This window comes from Lygodium microphyllum, chromosome 9 (assembly GCF_053477565.2).
Source record: "Lygodium microphyllum isolate KBCC chromosome 9, Lygodium_microphyllum_v1.1.10, whole genome shotgun sequence".
Classification (NCBI taxonomy): domain Eukaryota; kingdom Viridiplantae; phylum Streptophyta; class Polypodiopsida; order Schizaeales; family Lygodiaceae; genus Lygodium; species Lygodium microphyllum.
The window spans coordinates 163,244,523-163,262,244 of record NC_141143.1 but is presented as its reverse complement, the minus strand read 5'-3'; positions in this window follow the sequence as shown (position 1 = coordinate 163,262,244).

Below are 17,722 nucleotides of genomic sequence, written 5' to 3'. Positions count from 1 at the left end.
TTGCGCGCCTCATATCGAGCATCGAAGTAGGGTATTCATCCCCGAAACAGAGCTTAAGATAGGTAGGAAGTTTGGGTGTTTTTGACCTTCAAAACAAGTAAGTATTTAGGGATATTTTGGTTGTTTGATGATTGGAAAGCATATTTCAGTTTTTTGCCTTTGATCTTTGTTGCATTTAGCGTAGGTTAGAGTTAGGAAATTGAACCAAAAAAGGGTAGGGTTTACTGTTTCAAAACAAGGCAAAACAAGGCAAAAATCGTGCAAAATGGGTAAAATGCTCGCTAGTGATGCCTAAGATTGGCAAGTGAGTGATTGGGGGCATCAACGCCACATTTGAGAAGGCATATAAGAGCCAAGAGGCCAAGGAAGAGCTCATTTGTGCCATTTCAGTGTGTGTAAGAGAGAGAGAGAGATAGAGAGCTCCAGCCTGTATCGATTCGATCACATCACCGACGCACTTACCGGCCCGTTCAGGTATACGAATCTCTCCTTCTACTTCCCTAGATAGGATCTGGAAGTGCATGACCATGGCGTCGGCCTACATTTGGTGAAACGATCAAAATCGCGTTCACGCGGGTTACGCGCACCGCATTCGGCCCGTCTGAGTAGCCTCTCCTGGGCCAAGTCCCAGAATCGGCCCTCGGCCCTTGTCACTCGGCCCACTCGGCCAAGTCGGCCCTCGGACCGCCGTCCGAGGCAACCGTCTGAGTCAAAGCTTTTTGCCACATGGCACATCCGGCCTCGGCCCGTCCGAGTGACCCGTCCGAGTCTCAAATTCAACCCTCGGCCACATCCCAATTTCCGCCCTCGGCCAAGTGCCGTTCGGCCCATCCGAATCACCCTATCCAAATTCACCATTCGGCTCGTCCAACTCAAAATCGTCCGAGTCAAACCCAGAAATTCGGCCCTTGGCCCTATGCCTCGGTCCGTCCGAGTGACCTACCCGGACCCTGCAATTTGGACCAGTTGGTCCGAGTGTAACTTTTTGTCAAATTTGTCAGAAATTTGACCTGACCCGGCAAATACGTAGCAGCGCAAACTGTCGAAACCCTTCGGGCGCTCAGAACTTGATTCTGGCACACGTGATAAGAGAAATTGTAGTGCACAGTCGCTTAGCGGCTAGAAGTGGACAGTTGCGAGACCCAAGGACTTAGACGCGAGCCGTTGAGCCGTAAAACCTGATCGACCGAAAGTGAACAAGGCAACATACAAGGAAACCCTAAACCCCGACAAAACGGCCAAAAAATGGATCTACAAGCCTATCAGGCCCGAAACAAGCGAGAGCGTGTAAGACGATGAGGAATTGCTTGCTGCACTCACATTGAATTTTTGCACTTGAAGTACACTTAAGAAAGCTAAAAGCCCGACTGGGCACAAGTGCACGAGAAGCGACACATGCACTGAGTGACCATAAATTGAGGGTTGTATTCAATAACCAAAGGAACTCACTCAGATAAACCACCCAAGGAACCCACCAATAGGAGAGGACCCAAGATATAGACAAACCATCAAGCGCAGAATAGGACCAAGCAGGGAGCGCCAACGACAAGGATCTGTCAAGTCCATTCAATCTGATCGACAGCGTAGTGGAGCACGAGAACTCGACCATGACGGAAGAGAGCTCAGACCATTGGTCTAACGAGGACCTTGATTTGAACGTATTCCCGGATGCTATTCAGCAGTGGTGAGCAGTTATGACGCGCACACCCAGTACAAGCACCGCGGCAGGATAGCAGACGCAATTATTGCAGATCCAGAGGAGGAGAGAAGGCTAGCCCGCAAGGCATTGCAGGGCATAGTCGAGTACAATAGGGATCAGCAGGCTAGGAGCCAAAGGCAAAGCATGGAGCTGCATGAGGTGCAGCGAGTGCTGAACTTGGCTGGCCGAAACCGAACTGACCATGAGAGAGCACTAGAAGGAGACTTGACGTTGAGCGAGCTTCTCATGAAACAGTTGCTCGATAATACAGTAGTAGAGCAGAGTGCCACCGCACTAGCGACATCACTACTCACAGGATTAGGGGCGAACCAAGGCTCAAAAAGCCAAGCCAAAATACCGATTGTTGCCAAGCAACTCGATAAGTACCAACCGCATAACGATCCATACAGCTTTGTTGAGCAGTTTGAGCAAGTCTGCGAAGCCAATGGCCTCAACGACCAAACTCAATGCTCGCAAGCATTCGGGCTTTGCCTAGATGACAAGGGTAGGACGTGGTATACGAGCCTAGATGCTGCAGAGCGAGCCAACTTCAATGACCTCAAAGATCTCTTCGTCAAGAGATTCGCCAAGCTCGGATACTCCGATAACCTGCTAGTACGCTTGATGAACGTCAAGCAGAAAGAGAAGGAGGACATCCGCGACTACCTGACCCATGTGAGGAGTCTCTTTAAGAGAATCCCTCTGGGTGAGCGACCGACTGAAAGAGCAGTTTCGACTGTATTCATCAGCAAAATTTGAGACGAGGAGTTATATAAGGCTTTGGCAAGCAATTCAAGCTTGCAGCGGGACGTGGTGGCTAGAATGTTTGAGGAAGCCATCAGAGTCGATGACCAGCTGAAAGAGTGGAGCTCTAGGAGCTCAAATCTAGAAGAAACCAACTCGCAAAGCTTAGAAAGAATGTCAGCCTCTAATGAGCAGTCAATCCCATCATCCCAAGATAAGGGGAAGGCCACCGAGACAGACCAAGGCTTGGTTGAGGTCAAGATGGAGTTAGCCAAGTTACAAGACATGTTGAGATGACCAATGCGCCCGCACGTCCAATGCGTGAACTGTGGCAGAAACCACTTGCCAGGCCGAGTGTCAAGACCCTAGGTCAAGACCTTGCGCTAACTGCGGTAGGTTCAGCCATGATGTCGCGCATTGTAGATTACCAAGAAGACTTCCATAATCGCAACCCTACTGCCGCCCTTATATAGCGAACAGGCTACAGCCATTCTTCGAAAGGGGAGCCCCATTGGCTCTTCCCGCGCCTAATGATATGAAACCAGCCATCCCTAGAATGGACATAAATCCTACAGGCATTCCTAGACCGCCCGGTCCTTACGTGACCCACCCACCGAGCGACGCTCCAGTACACTATGTGGAGGAGCCGAATGATGAAGAGACCTACATATACCCTTACATCTCGCACGACGACGAGGGCAACGCGGTCCTCATGGATTATCGACCCGTGCTAGTGATGGCATTAGGACGAGGATGAGATAGAGACCTAGGAGGGCAGCCGCAGGATCCAATCACTTGTTGGACTTGTGGTCACCCCAGTCATGTCTCATCGCACTGCCCGGAAAGAAAGCAGCAAAACAGAGACAACCAAAGGTGCGTAGAGTGCGGAATCACTCATCTTTTCATGGATTTTCCAAAGCGAAATCCATCCTCTAGCTTAGCCAACTTGCCATCTGTCCCATTGGGGCTATTTGGTGTCGAAAACCCCGATGGGGAGGCCACACCTATTCCATTGCTGGTCATGACCCGAGCCCAAACGAAGCAGGCCGGCATCTCTCTGCCAGGACCTAGCAATCTCGATGCAACCTCAATAGGGAAGAAAAGCCACATGAGGAAGAAGAAGAGATGGGAAGCTAAAGTCACACTAAAAGTGACAGTTAGAGGCCATAGAAAAGGTGAAGGAATGGGTGAAGGAGGCTCAACAGCACCTCTAAGACGCTGAGCCCATCGTAAAGGACGAGATCAATGACCTCTCCAGTGTAAGCATATCGATATCACCGCCTCAACCTAAGTCGGCAGAAAAAACCGCGCCACAAGCAGTGCCGCTAAGACCAAGCCTAGACGTGACAGAGCCTTAGATCAGCCGCGGCCATTGGCCCGGACAATCTAGGTTAGGGGAAGGACGAGTATCTAACGATCTCTTGACCACGCTAGTGACCACCCCTGTAACACTTAGCTTGGGAGATCTGCTTAAGCAGCATCCTACCCTATGGCAAGATCTTAAGTAGTGGGTCGAAGGATCATAAGAGCAGGTCACGGCAGACCCTCAAGACCATGATGCAGAAACACAATTGCCAAGTTTGACACTGCACTCCGTGCCTAAATCCTTGCATGTCAATGCCTTTTGGGAAGGCTCTGAGATGCATACGGTCTTGCTGGTCCTAGCCCTGGGTGACACAACAAGAAAGGGAATCGTAGACAAGGGAGCTGGGGTTAGTGTGCTTAGCCACGCAGTGCTTCAGACTTGGGGAAACCCGCCTGTCAAAGCTGCTAGGTTTAATGTCACGCTAGCAAATGGTATGAGAGTGAAGCCATTCGGGGTACTGAAGAATTGGCCAGTGAAGATCGCAGGTGTCTAGTTCTCTGTCGATTTTATAGTCATGAAGGGAGTGGACTACGATGTCCTATTAGGCCGACCCTGGATGCATAATGCTAGAGTCATCGAAGATTGGGATAACAGCTTGATCTTCCTTGGAAATAGAATGGACACCGTAAGAATAGAGATGGACACTTGGAAGACCTCACCAGTCGACCTAGACGCCATCTCTGCTATGCTCAAGGGGAACACTCAGGTCAAGAAGCCCTATGGGTCCTTGACCAAGTATATCCCATGCCCAAAGGATGAGTGGGATTGGATGCACGTTCTTGCTACAATCGACCTGCCATTCTTAGATCATGAGGCATATGAGCAGGCCATCAAAACAATCGGCAAGTCTAACGAAGCACTCTCTGCACCAGTCTGCATGATGGCAAGGAGCTGCCAGGGAAAGCCTGAGCCTGTCACCTTCCAGGTGCCATCCAACAAAAGGGAACTCCAGGGGGTAATGGAATACCTAATGGACCAGCTAGCTGGCAACCCAGCTGCAAATTTTAAACCACTCCAGGATCTCTTAGAGGATCCCAAGTGGCAATGGACCAGGGTGCACGATTTGAACCTCATGTATAACTGGGCCCTAGTTCATGACCAACGGCACGAGGCATACCAAGCCCTAGGAGACGACGAGCAGTCGGATGACAAAGATTCCAGCGACGAATACGAAGACTGCCAATCCTTCAATGAAGAGAGCGAGGGTGAAGTAGAGATACCATAGAATACGATACTGAAGGACGAGAAATTGAGCAGATACAAGCAGATGCCAAGCCGCAGAAAAGGCGAGCCCTTAGAGTAGAGCGAGGAGTCATGCGCATGGAATGTGATCGAGCTTGGCTGGAATGCATAGGAGCCATAGACCTTGAGCAAGCAGGCCTAGCCCAGTCAGGAATGACATCAATACTTAGGACCAAATCGCCATCTGAACTGCGGCCACCAGGGGAGACCACCTCTTCCAGCGAAGATGGAGGATTTGACTCTGAATCGAAAGTTAGTTCGGATAGTGATCCAGAGATCCCTAGGCCGCCCATGACCAGACATACCAAGGGGGACCTACCCGTCCACCTGAGGCATAGATGGGTAAGCCAGGAAAAGGCAAAGCAACCCAAGGATACACGATCAGAAGAACAGCGAAAGCCGCAGGACCTCCCTAAACGCTTCACGAAATTCAAAAAAGGGGATAGGGTAGTTGTTCTGTTAGGTGCCAAACGTCAAGGGCAAACAAGCGAACCAATCGAGGGACCAGCCAAAGTCAAGGAGGTAGACTTAGCCCAGGAAGGGGAAGCACCCTGACTAGTGTTCATTGCCGACGACCTGACTGGTGAAGAAGAAACTAGTCTTGTCGCTCTCTTGCGAGAGTATATAGACGTGTTTTCTTGGTCCTTAGAGGAGCTACAGGGGGTAGATCCAAGCGTCATGACTCACAACATACCCATGACGTCGAACGAGACGCCGGTCAAGCAGTGACCGTACCCTATGAATCCAAAACATGCTCATGCTGTCAAAGAGGAAATTAACAAGCTGATGAGAGCTGGATTCATTTACAAAATTGAGCACACAGATTGGGTATCACCCATAGTCATTGTGATGAAGAAGAACGGAAAAATCTGAGTGTGCGTCAATTACAAGAAGGTGAACGTTGCTACGAAGAGAGACAACTATCCATTGCCATACACCAAGCACATGCTCGAGAGGGTGGCAGGCAAGGAAGCCTACAGTTTTCTAGATGGCTTCTCAAGGTACAACCAGGTGCAAGTGCATCCTGCAGATAGGCACAAGACCGCCTTTGCCACTGAGTGGGGCGTCTTCGCATAGATAGTCATGCCCTTCGGGTTGACCAATGCCCCCGCCACTTTTCAACGTCTCATGTGCACTATCTTTAAGGACATGCTTCGCAAGGAGTTAAAGGTCTTTGTCAACGACCTGTGTGTCCATTCGACCTATATCGAGCACTTAGACAAACTCCGCGCAGTCTTTGAATGGTCTCGCTTATATCGTCTCTCCTTGAACCCCTTGAAGTGTCAGTGTTGGGTAAAGCACGGATGCATCTTAGGGCACGTGGTGTTGAAGAACGGCATTGCCACTGACTTCTCGAAGGTCAGGGTTATTGTTGACCTTCCACCCCCAATTAATTACAAGGGAGTTCAATGCTTCTTAGGCCATACAGGATACTATCGGCGGTTTGTACTGAACTATGCACTGATTGCCAGACCATTGTACAAGCTGCTGATTGTCTTCGAGTGGACCGAGGCATGCCAACAAGCGTACGAAGAATTGAAAAGGGCTCTAACAACATCACCAATTTTACGAGCCCCGGATTGGACCATTATCTTCCACGTGCACATCGATGCTTCTAAGTTTGCCATGGGGGCAGTGTTGTGCCAACCTGGTGAGCACAACTTAGATTATTCGGTGAGCTTTGCTAGCAGACAACTCACTGAGATGGAGATGAACTACTCGACAACAGAAAGGCAGGGATTAGCCATGGTGTTCGCTGTGAAGAAATTCTGACATTATCTATTGGCCACACCCTTCATCTTTTTTGTGGACCATCAAGCCCTGCTCTATTTAATAAACAAACCGTGTGCTATAGGGCACATAGCTTGATGGCTCCTCCTAATTCTAGAGTTTGATTTCTCCGTGGTGGTACGAAAGGGAAAACAGCATTACATGGCTGATCACATGTCACGCATACCCACAGGAGAAGCCGTTGAACAAGGCATCATTGACGAGTTACCTGATGCCCCCTTATTCCACCTGTCCAGCGTGGAGAGAGATTTATTTAAGGCTGATCTAACACCATATTGGGCGGATGACATAGTCCAAGTGCTCAAGCACGGACTACCTGAGCGACCCATAGAAAAGGCCCGATTTAGACGCTTGATCCTGAAGATCCAGCCCTACCAGCTGATTGCAGGCCAACTCTATAGGCTGGGGCAAGATGGATTGCTATGTAGGTGCGTGTATGAGCATGAGATGCACAATGTGCTCTTGAAGGCACACAGCGGCATTGCGGGAGGACACTTTAATAGAGACACTACAGCACGAAAGGTACTGCAGTCTCAACTATGGTGGCCCGCACTTTTCCGTGACACCAAGCAATTCGTCAAGCATTGTGACAAGTGCCAATAGACAAAAGTCCTGATTCGTAAAGATCAAATGGAGTTAACCCCAATTATTGCTCGCCAACCCTTCGAAAAATGGGGAATTGACTTCATAGGACCCATCAGTCCTGCGGTGTAGTACTCACAAGCCAAGTACATCGTGGTGGCCACAGATTACCTCATGAAATGGGCAGAGGCAAGAGCCACATGAAAAAACAACGCTAGGACAACTACCAAGTTCTTATGGGAGCAAGTGATCTCGCGCTTCGGTTGCCCCATCGAACTGGTTAGCGACCAAGGCACACACTTCATCAACGAAGTGATAGCACATCTCCTATCCACCTTTCTCATCATCCATCGCAAATCCTCACCATACTACCCTCAGGCTAATGGCCAAGCAGAATCAACTAACAAGATTCTTATCAATATCCTGACTAAAGTAGTCTCAGCCTCACGAAGCGACTGGGACAACAAGCTGATGGCAGCCTTGTGGGCCTACTGCACAGCTTATAAAATAGCTGTCGACCAAACCCCCTTCAGACTGAACTATGGAACTGAGGCAATTCTACCATTAGAATTCTTCGTTCCTAGCTTGAGAATAGCACTTCAAGAATGATGGGAAGGGAAGGAGGCATGGCCGCAATGCCTGGTCGAACTTGAACGCCTATCAGAGACTCGTCTTCTGGCCACCCACGCGCTTATCTGTGAGAAAGCCCAACGTAAGAGCTGGTTTGACAAGCATGTTAAGCAGCATGAGTTTGAACAGGGTGACTTAGTGCTCCTTTATTCAGTTAAGGGGCATAAGCAAAAAATGAAATTCAGAGGTCTCGGACCCTTCAAGGTTCGTGCAATCAGCCGAACTAGCAATGTCGAGCTTGAGACACTAGATGGTGAGGGAATAGGCTTCTTCAATGGCAATCGTGTCAAGAAGTACTACCCTCCCACACATCCTTGGCATGAGCCACCATTGTTAGAACCGCTAGTCAAAGTACGAGTAGCTACAATCGCCGAAATCAACAAAGAAGATGAGGAAGCCGTAGAACCCGCTTACCTCCATGTCACGGTCACTGCCAAGCAAACATGCGCTTTCAATGCCTTGATCAACGAGGGAGCAGACTTCAATGTCTTAACCCACAATCATTGGATCCAACTTGGCAAACCACTACTTCAACCCACAACTGCCAAATTAAACCCATATGGGGCCCAATCATACGCACTTCTCGGCAAGTGCAGAGTCACCGTTTCTATCGAGTCTGAGACTATTCCAATGCTCTTTTACATATTTCCAAGTGCTATAGACGCAGGTACGGAGTCATTGCTGGGGCGAACCTTCAAAAAGCAAACTCACTGCAATGTTGATTATGAGTCGCAGCTCATCCACCTAGCAATAGGCAACGTATGCATTGTCACAGCTTTCAGCAAGGGCTGTGCGACACCATCACCATCCGCAAAGCCACCGGTAGAAACATCCGTAGGCAAGACTAAGGAGGGGGGTAGTGCGCGGCTGCCACTCCCCGATTTCCATAAACCGTAGCCCGCAGCGACCAAAGCGAAGGCCCAACAGCCTCGCTACCAGTGGGTGCCTAAACAGCCGCAACAACCGCCTAGGAGTCGACGTGCCTATCCTCATAAGACCCAGAACTCTAAACCTAGGAGGCCAAGACATAGTCACAGGAAGAGCCACGTGATCAAGCAAAGATGGGTCCCTAAAGCCCTCTTGCATGCGCAAGGCTACTACGAGGGAAATACCTCACTGTGGATCCCTAAGGCCCCCACGGCCAAAGGCACTATTCATATGCCACCCTCAAGCTTGATCAGCCCACATCTTGTAACACCTCAAAACCATAAGCTGCAGTGCTCTTCAGAGCCCCAGCCATCCGACTCATCTATGCGTCGGCCCAAGAAAGTCACACAAACCTATCAGCCCAAGCAACAGCCACCGTCACAGGAGGCATCATCCGACCAAGTCAATCCGACTCCCCAAAGCAAAGCTGAATGTAGCAGTCCATCTATTGAGGCTGACCCTAATCCACCCATATTCCAAACAGCCCAATTGCAAGCTCAAGGAAAATCCCAACCGCCCATCTTCATTGTCAAAAGTGCTTTTTCTGTCAAACCGCAACCACCTATCGGTCTTACGCCCTTCTACGAATGAAAATCCTTCCTAGCGCTAGCCGCTGACCTTGTGGAGGACACTGGGGATGATGTGGTGGAATGCATTAAACGACACGATGCCACCTTCGTATCGCTAGCCCTCAGCTTACGACCGCTTGGACTTAGGTCTATTGGAAGAACCCTTTGCAACAGAAGTGCGCAACATGCCTTGCTCTTGGGAGACCTTTGAATTCGCATTTGCAAAAGCTTCTCGCTCCGCCGTTGAGTTGATCAAAAGCGAGATCTCCAAGGAGCAAGCCATCAGACAGCGCCTCATCACGTCGTACAATCCACGGACCACTTTTGCTATCACTGACCAAGAGATCGCAAAGTTATCACACCTTGCTGACAGTGGATCACCTTTCTTGAGGCAGTGGTACGCTCTTAGGTTGCAATGCAAAGTTGAAGGATGTCGCATACTGACCAACGCCGAGCAATGCCGAGCCATCAAAACGGCAGAGTATGATCCCACTTACGTCGCTCCCACCTTGTATAGAGTGTTAACCACTCTTCGGGGCCGACCCATGGACGAGCATATCAAGGGGCATCCCTACCTTGACCGCCTCTTAACAGAGGAAGAACTCCACATTGCGAGTTGGGTCGACTCTGGTGACTTTCACAGATGTTCCCACATACATCACGCACGTAGGAATTCGACCCTTTGATTTTGACTGCGCAGCTCAACTGGAATACAATCCAAATTTCTATACTTGGCTCCTTCACAAGTAACTCCTACCCCAACATGCCGAAAGCCCTTAACCTTTTGACCCTCAATCCTAGGAAGGATTCTTTTCAAGTTGGAAGGGGAGGGTAAGGTGAAATGAATCAGATGAGAAATGAATCAAAAGGGATACAGTAAAGTAAAGTTAGTGAAAAGCATAAACATGTAGTATGAAAAAAAAAACGGATGGGGTAGGAAAATGGGTAGGAAAAACTTTGAAGTAAAGGGCAAAAGTCCAAGTCTAAAAAGGAAAATCTACATGGCTTCCTAAGGAATTCATTCAAAAAGCATAGAGTTTTTCTTTTCCCGCAATCAGCGAATTGATATGTGGAAAATACTAATGAAAGTTACAATTTATGGCAGGAGCATAAAATATCGCAGTAAGACCACGCCCATCGAAGAGATGGGCCAGGGATAGAGCACAGAAACCACGGCCACAGGACAAAAGAGGCCAGCTACGGATGCAGAATCCAAGCAAGAGCCCAAAAGGCAAAAGGTAGAAGCCTCAACCTCGCCCATCCACACAACGATGACGCCATCAGCTAATTACGACGAATACGTCGCCGAGCTGCTCTCCCAATTGGAGAAAGCTAAGGAGGAACGCAAGATAGCCGTGGCTGAGTTCGTAGCCCAGAAGGAATCAATGGCTGCCTTCCAGCTAGATAAAACAATAATGATAGCCATGCAGTAGAGGGAGATCGCAGATCTCAAACAAGAAATGAAGGCTAAGGATGAGAGGGAGGAGCACTGGAGACAACATCTCGAAAATGAGACACAGGAACTAGTCAAAATGCAAAGAGAGCACAAGCTCTTGATAGTGCAATATCAGGAGCTCGCTACGAAATCTGCTCAGGTGGATGCGCTTGTGGCTGAGCTGAACGCCAGGGATGAGGAGAGAAAACAAGGCATAAAGGAGCAGCAAGAGGAGAATCAGTGCCTGACAGATCAACTAACCTCGAGAAAAGAAGAGCAAGAGAGGCTCGTTAGGGAGTTGGAAGACTATGAGCAGAAACTCGTGATGCTAACCCTAAAGCAAGGAGAGAGCTTGGAAGTGACGAACAAAAGAGCATAGGAGTGGGCTACGCGCAATGAAAAGAGGGTGAAGACACTGGCGTGGTACCTTGCTCTGGCAGAAAAGGAGAAAATCATCACAGAGAGCAAGGTAGAAGAGGCCCAAGTGGCCTTCAGCGCTCAACAGAAGGCCTTCCTCGACACCATCCTGGACACCACCCACGCAGCACGAGAGTCATTGGAGGTGACGCAGAGAAAGCTCGGCATGGCACGGAGAGCCTTACACGCTAGATTGCAGATGCCACCCTTACCTGCAGAGGTTGGGCTGAGCTTGGATGAGCAACGAAAATATCTATTGCTGGCCGGCCTAACCCCCCAGGAAATCGACGCCCTCGGATTCAGGGAGGAAGTAGCATAGGGAGAACGGCAGGGGAAGGAAGCAGAACTGGAAATTGACATGAACCGATTCAAGGAGGATGTGGTCCCACAACCCCCCTCAGTCTCAAGAGCCACCACAAGAGGACCTTTCTGCGGAAAGAAAAGCCACCTCTAGGGAAAGACGTAGGAAGCTAGTAGAGGAAGCCAAGAAACAGGTGAGAGCCAAACCAGCCGTGCTACCATCCGCACCTCTCCCACTGTGCCTTGATGATCTCCCCGCGAGATTCCATGCAGAACTGGTGTTGTGGGAGATACAGGAACAATGAAAATATCCATTCACCTTTAGTTTCCTCCTACCCAACAGTCTGCGGAGGGTCCTGCCGCTCAAGGTGATGGACGAGGTAATCGCGGTCGGTGGCCGATTGGGGCAAAGATGGCTAGAAGAGCGAGAAAAGACCCCAACCTCTTGGGGCACAGAAGCAGTTGACTACTAGTAGAATAAAGTTTTTGAAGTCCCACACACTGTACAGGGCTACAAAAGCCAACCCCTATGGAGGAGGCGAGTATGCGACATCAGCATGCTCGCTTGGATGGTGTTTTGTAACACCCTGCCATTCGAGCAGAACAACCCTACCTACATGGCATACCCTCGAAGGGTAGGGGTGGATTTTGATGCCACCATCCACGGGCAGTACGACTTCCCTATTATTTATAACTCCACTGTAGTATCCTTCGAGCATGCCCTTCTCTTTACCACCAAAAGCCTAGATGCGTCTATGACATGCTTTCTTGTGGATTTCTCCTCATGTCCTGACCTCTCTTTTGTAACAACCTGTAATTATCTTAGGTTACTTAGGCTACTCCTTAAGCAGGACCCGACTCCACAAGAGCGTGGCCTACCTCCCCTATTCTTTGACCCTAACGCTATAGACAACTGCGTTATGGCTCGTCTTATGATGAGGGCTAGTCTCCTTCCCTCTTTTTGCCTAGCCCTCCTAGAAGGTATGAATGACAGCCAATTCACTAGGTGCAATCACCCTTTCCTCTCCACCACTTCTCTTCATGTCCACATGAATCTGAAAGATTACATGCAAAGTCACCAGTTTTTGAGCAAATCTATCCGACCCCCTTCCCCTTCTCATTCCGATGAAGAAAATTAGGCCTAGTTATCATTTCAAAAAAAAAAAAAAGAGAGAAATGCACCACAGTCACTGCACCTAGGGTTTTCCCTAGCCCCCTCCCCACTTCACACTTAGGGCACATCAAGGGCAAGACTTTCAGACTTGTCACCCTAAGACTTGCATCGCACCTCCAACGACACACGAACTGGGTCCTCAAGTATGGGACATTACCAAGGGCTTGTCCAAGGTTAGACCCATCTCCCAATTCCACTGCCACGGGCACCACGCACTACACTGAGAGACAGACACACCCCTTAGGGAGTGCACAACTTTTCTTGCAGGTTATGTTTGAGTTTCAAGAAATGGCTACTCCGCTAAAGAGGATCACCCACAGCATCCTTTAATGACCAAAACTTTTTCCATGTGCCAGTGCCCAGCCATCTGCCTGATGGCCACCATGATTGAACCAAGTCAAGATAGATCTACCATTGGCATAGATCTTGGAACCTCGTCTTCCAAAGATGCATGCCCAACACCTCAAGATCTATGAATCGCTTATTGATTCCACAAACCTAAAGAATTCCAATGCAGAGTTGAAGAGCTTCAACGCAGTACTGAAGACCTTCAACTCAAAGACAAAGACCTTCAAATCAAAGACACAAATTTTCAATGCAAAGACAAACCATATCTTTGTCAAGACAAAGTTCGGGGGGGGCTTCTCCAGAATAGATCCCTCCAATACCATCCTCCTAAGAGATTGCTTATTGCTTCAAGTGTTTCTGATGCTCAAGGAACGACCGGCTACATAACGGATGCCACAACTGTGTGAAAGATGCCGAGTATCTTCATGGAGCCTAAAACACGCCGGAATCTCTCCTCGTCATCGTCACTAAACTCCATCAACTCTCATTCACACAACCACCTTGGAAGCAATGTCATCCACCCACCAGTTCCGCCTCACAGCAGACCTAACTAGCCACTACTTCCCATCACAGTGCCATGGGACTGGCACTTGGCTAGGAGGGGGGTAATGTTACCATGTTTCCCGCAGCACAGAGGAGCAGAAAACGGAAAAAAGGAAATAGCAAAAAAGGTGCAGGATAAAAGCAGAAAAAGGCACCTTAACCGATAACCAGACCTTGAAATTTTTAAATGATTGAGCACGACCCTCAAAAAGTATCAGTGTCGCCCTGAGGCAACAAAAGAGTAAAAAGCGCACCATCAAATATGGAAGCGCTCCCGAATCCTTCTAAAAGAGCGCCAGGCTCGCTCCTATGCAAATTGTACGCATTAGTTGGGAATAGGATGAAATTAGAGTGATGGGAAATGGGAAAAAGGGCCTAGCCTATGGCCGGCCATGTAAAAATGGGAAAAAGGGGATGACCGCCCAAAAGGGATTTAGGGTTTTGTATATAAAGTTGAAAAGTGAATGAGAAGCTCATTCTTTGGTGTGTGGCAAAAAGAGTCTTCTTCTTCCTCTCTTCTTCTCTCCTTCTTGCTTCTGTGTGCTCTTGAGAGAGGGAGTGTGAAAGTGTGAGGGAGTGAGTGTGTGTGGGAGTGAGGGATCAAGAGGGTGAAGCTCTTCACCATCTCCTCTTCTCTTCTTCTCTTCTCTTCTCTTCTCTTCTCTTCTCTTACGTGCGCGGCTATGGAGGATGGAGCTTGGAGATGGAGGAGGCTTGAGGATGCTTGAGCTGGCATCAAGAATCGTGGAGCTACCGGAGTGCAAGAGAGAGGGGGGTATTCGATCAAGCATCAAGGTAAGCTCACTACACTCGTAGGATTGACGGCGCGTCGGCTAGGTGAGAGATAACCATTAGAGCTCGCTTGGAACGCTTGAAACAATAAGCGGTCTGTGGGTCTTGGCGGTTGAGCGAAAGCTCCCACAAGCACATCATACATTTTGTGTTCGCAAATACATCTTCTTAAGAGTCCATCCTATCCTAACCGATAAAATTTTCATGAAATCAATTGATAGGGTTGGATTCTCAAGATCGGTCTCCTTAACCTAGCTTTTTCTATGGGTTGCTCCAACAATCCGTTCTCTAGGATGTGGACTATGTCTTCCTCCCAATATGGTGTGAGGTCTGCTCTAAAAAAAACTTATTCGCATGATAGTCTAAAAATATGTGCATCTAGTAGATCATCAATGATGTCATGTCCATCGACTTCACCTGTGGACATGCGGCACATATGATCTGCCATATAGTGCTATTTACCCTTGCATATGACCATAGAGAAGTCAAATTCCAATAGCAGAAGTAACCATCATGAAATATGTCCTATTGCATAGCGTTTATTCACAAGATATTGCAATGCTTGATGATCCACAAAGAAAGTAAAGAGTGTCACTAGAAGATAGTGTCTAAACTTATTTATGGTGAACAACATGGCTAACCCTTCCCTCTTTGTTGTGGAATAGTTCATTTCCGTATCAGTGAGTTGTTTGCTTGCAAAGCTCACTAAATAGTGTAGGTTATGTTCACCATGTTGGCACAACATTGCCCCCATGGAAAATTTTGATACATCAATGTGCACATGGAAGGTAATGGACCAATCTAGGGCTCTTAAGATAGGAGCTGCAGTTAGAGCCTATTTAAGCCTTTCATAGGCATGTTGACATTATTCAGCCCACTCAAATACTATTAATAGCTTGTAAAAAGGTATAACAGTTAATGCATAGTTCAGCACAATGACCAGTAGTATCTTGTGTGGCCTAAGAAACATTGAACTCCCTTGAAGTTGGTTGGAGGGAGAAGGTCTATAATCACCTTGACTTTTGAGAAGTCTGTGGCTATCCCATTCCTCAACATAACATGCCCTAAAATACAATCATGGTTCACCCAAAACTGACACTTTAAGGGCTTCAGTGAGAGATTGTATTGTCAACGCCATTCAAAGACTATTCGCAGCTTTTCCAAGTATTCTTCCCAATTGTTTAGTGTCAATGCATAGATCATCACAAAGACTTCCAATCATTTTTTGAGCATGTCCTTGAAGATGGCACACATGAGGCATTGGAAGGTGGCAAGAGCATTGGTCACTCCAAATGGTATTACTATATAGGTAAACACCCCCCATTTAGTGGTGAATGATGCTATTTGCACCTATCATCCAGATGGACTTGCACCTGGTTATAGCCAGAGAAGCCTTCCAAAAAAATTTAGGCTTCTTTTCCTACCACTCTCTCTAGCATATGCTCAATATATTGTAATGAGTAGTTGTCTCTCTTTGTAGCTACATTGACCTTCTTATAGTTTACACACACTTGAATCTTTCCATTCTTCTCCATGATGATAACTATGGATGATAGTACACTAATGTACTCCTATGTCTACTATCCCCTTTCGCATAGCATCTCCTAGGAACAACATGTAAGACTACATGCATCTCAGTGCCTTCCCAAAATGCATTCACTTGTGGGACTTAGACATTGGATTCAATGTTAGGCTTGGTATGTGTGCTATGGCATCATGATATGGAAAGTCTTGCAGTTCATGTTTAGTACTTCGTTCTACCCATCACTTCCATAGTGCGTGGTGTGGCATAAGCAACTCTCCCAATAACAATGTCATCGGAGTTGTCTATTAGTGTGGCTAGCAATTTGCCACCCATCTTTCGCTCCTCGGCTTCATGGGCTCCTTGCCGTGCTCTTGAGTTGTTTGCCTATTCATGGCATCCTTACTCTGCCTATGCCATTGTTCATGTCGTGGTTTTACCTCTCCTACTCTGTTTCAGGGAAGCAAGATGAGATATTCCCTGGATGGCCACACATCCAACATGCTATGGGCTCATGATTTTGAGCTCCTCCTAGGCCTCTACCTCTCCCTTTGTCTAAGGCCATGATTGGCACAAGTCTATAGTCCATTAATATAGGGTTACCCTCTTCATCATAAGAGACATAAGGGTTCATGTATAAATCTTCCTCCAGTGGTTCCTCCACAAAGTGCACTAGAGCATCACTTGGTGGATAGGTCATGATAGGTCTTGGCAGTCTAGGGATTCTCATTGGGTTGATGTCTACCCTCGGAGCGGCTAGCTTTGACTCGTTAGGTGCAGGTAGAGCCAAAGGGGTTCCTCTTCCAAAGTATGGTTGCCTAACTCCTGGATAGTATGGCTGAGTGTAAGGTTGCTAGTAAGGCAACTGTCTTAGCAATAGGCAGTGCATGGTGTCATGCCCGAATCTTTCATAGTTGGCACAAGGCCGTGATCTGGAATTGGGACATTCAAATGGCAGGTGGTTCCCTCCATAGTACACACACTGCACATGAGGTCGTACTGGCCTTCATATTGACTCATGTGGTCTAGTCAGCTCTAATTTAGATCAACTATAGCTTGGGTCTAGTTGATAGGCTTTCCTTTTTCTTGTTCACTGGGGGTTTTTCATTCAATATTTTCTACAATTCTCTTGACATTTCTAAATGTGTTACTCCCTTGATGCATAGCCCAAGAGCTTCTCTCCCTAAGCAAGTCATCCACCCGTATGGCCTCCTCAAAGACTCTTAAAAGCACATCCCTTAGCACATTCGAGTTGCTTGCTAGAGCCTTATAGAGTTATTCATTGTGGATCTCGTTAATGAATATGGTAGAGACCACCCTCTCATTGGGATGCTCAGTTATAGGTATCCTCTTATAGATACTTCTCACATGTGTGACATAGTCTCGTATATCCTTCTTGTCTTTTTGGTTGACATTCATTAGCTTCACAATGAGGTAATTGAAGTACCCTACCTCTGAGAATCTCTTGATAAAGAGATCCTTCAATTGGGTGAAGTTATTACATTCGACATTGTCTAAACTGGTAAACCAAGTCTATCCCTTGTTTCCCAACCAAAGACATAAAGCTTGTGCTCATTGAGCGGGGTCCATGAGGTTGTTAGCCTCACACACATGCTCAAATTGCTCAATGAAGTTGTAGGG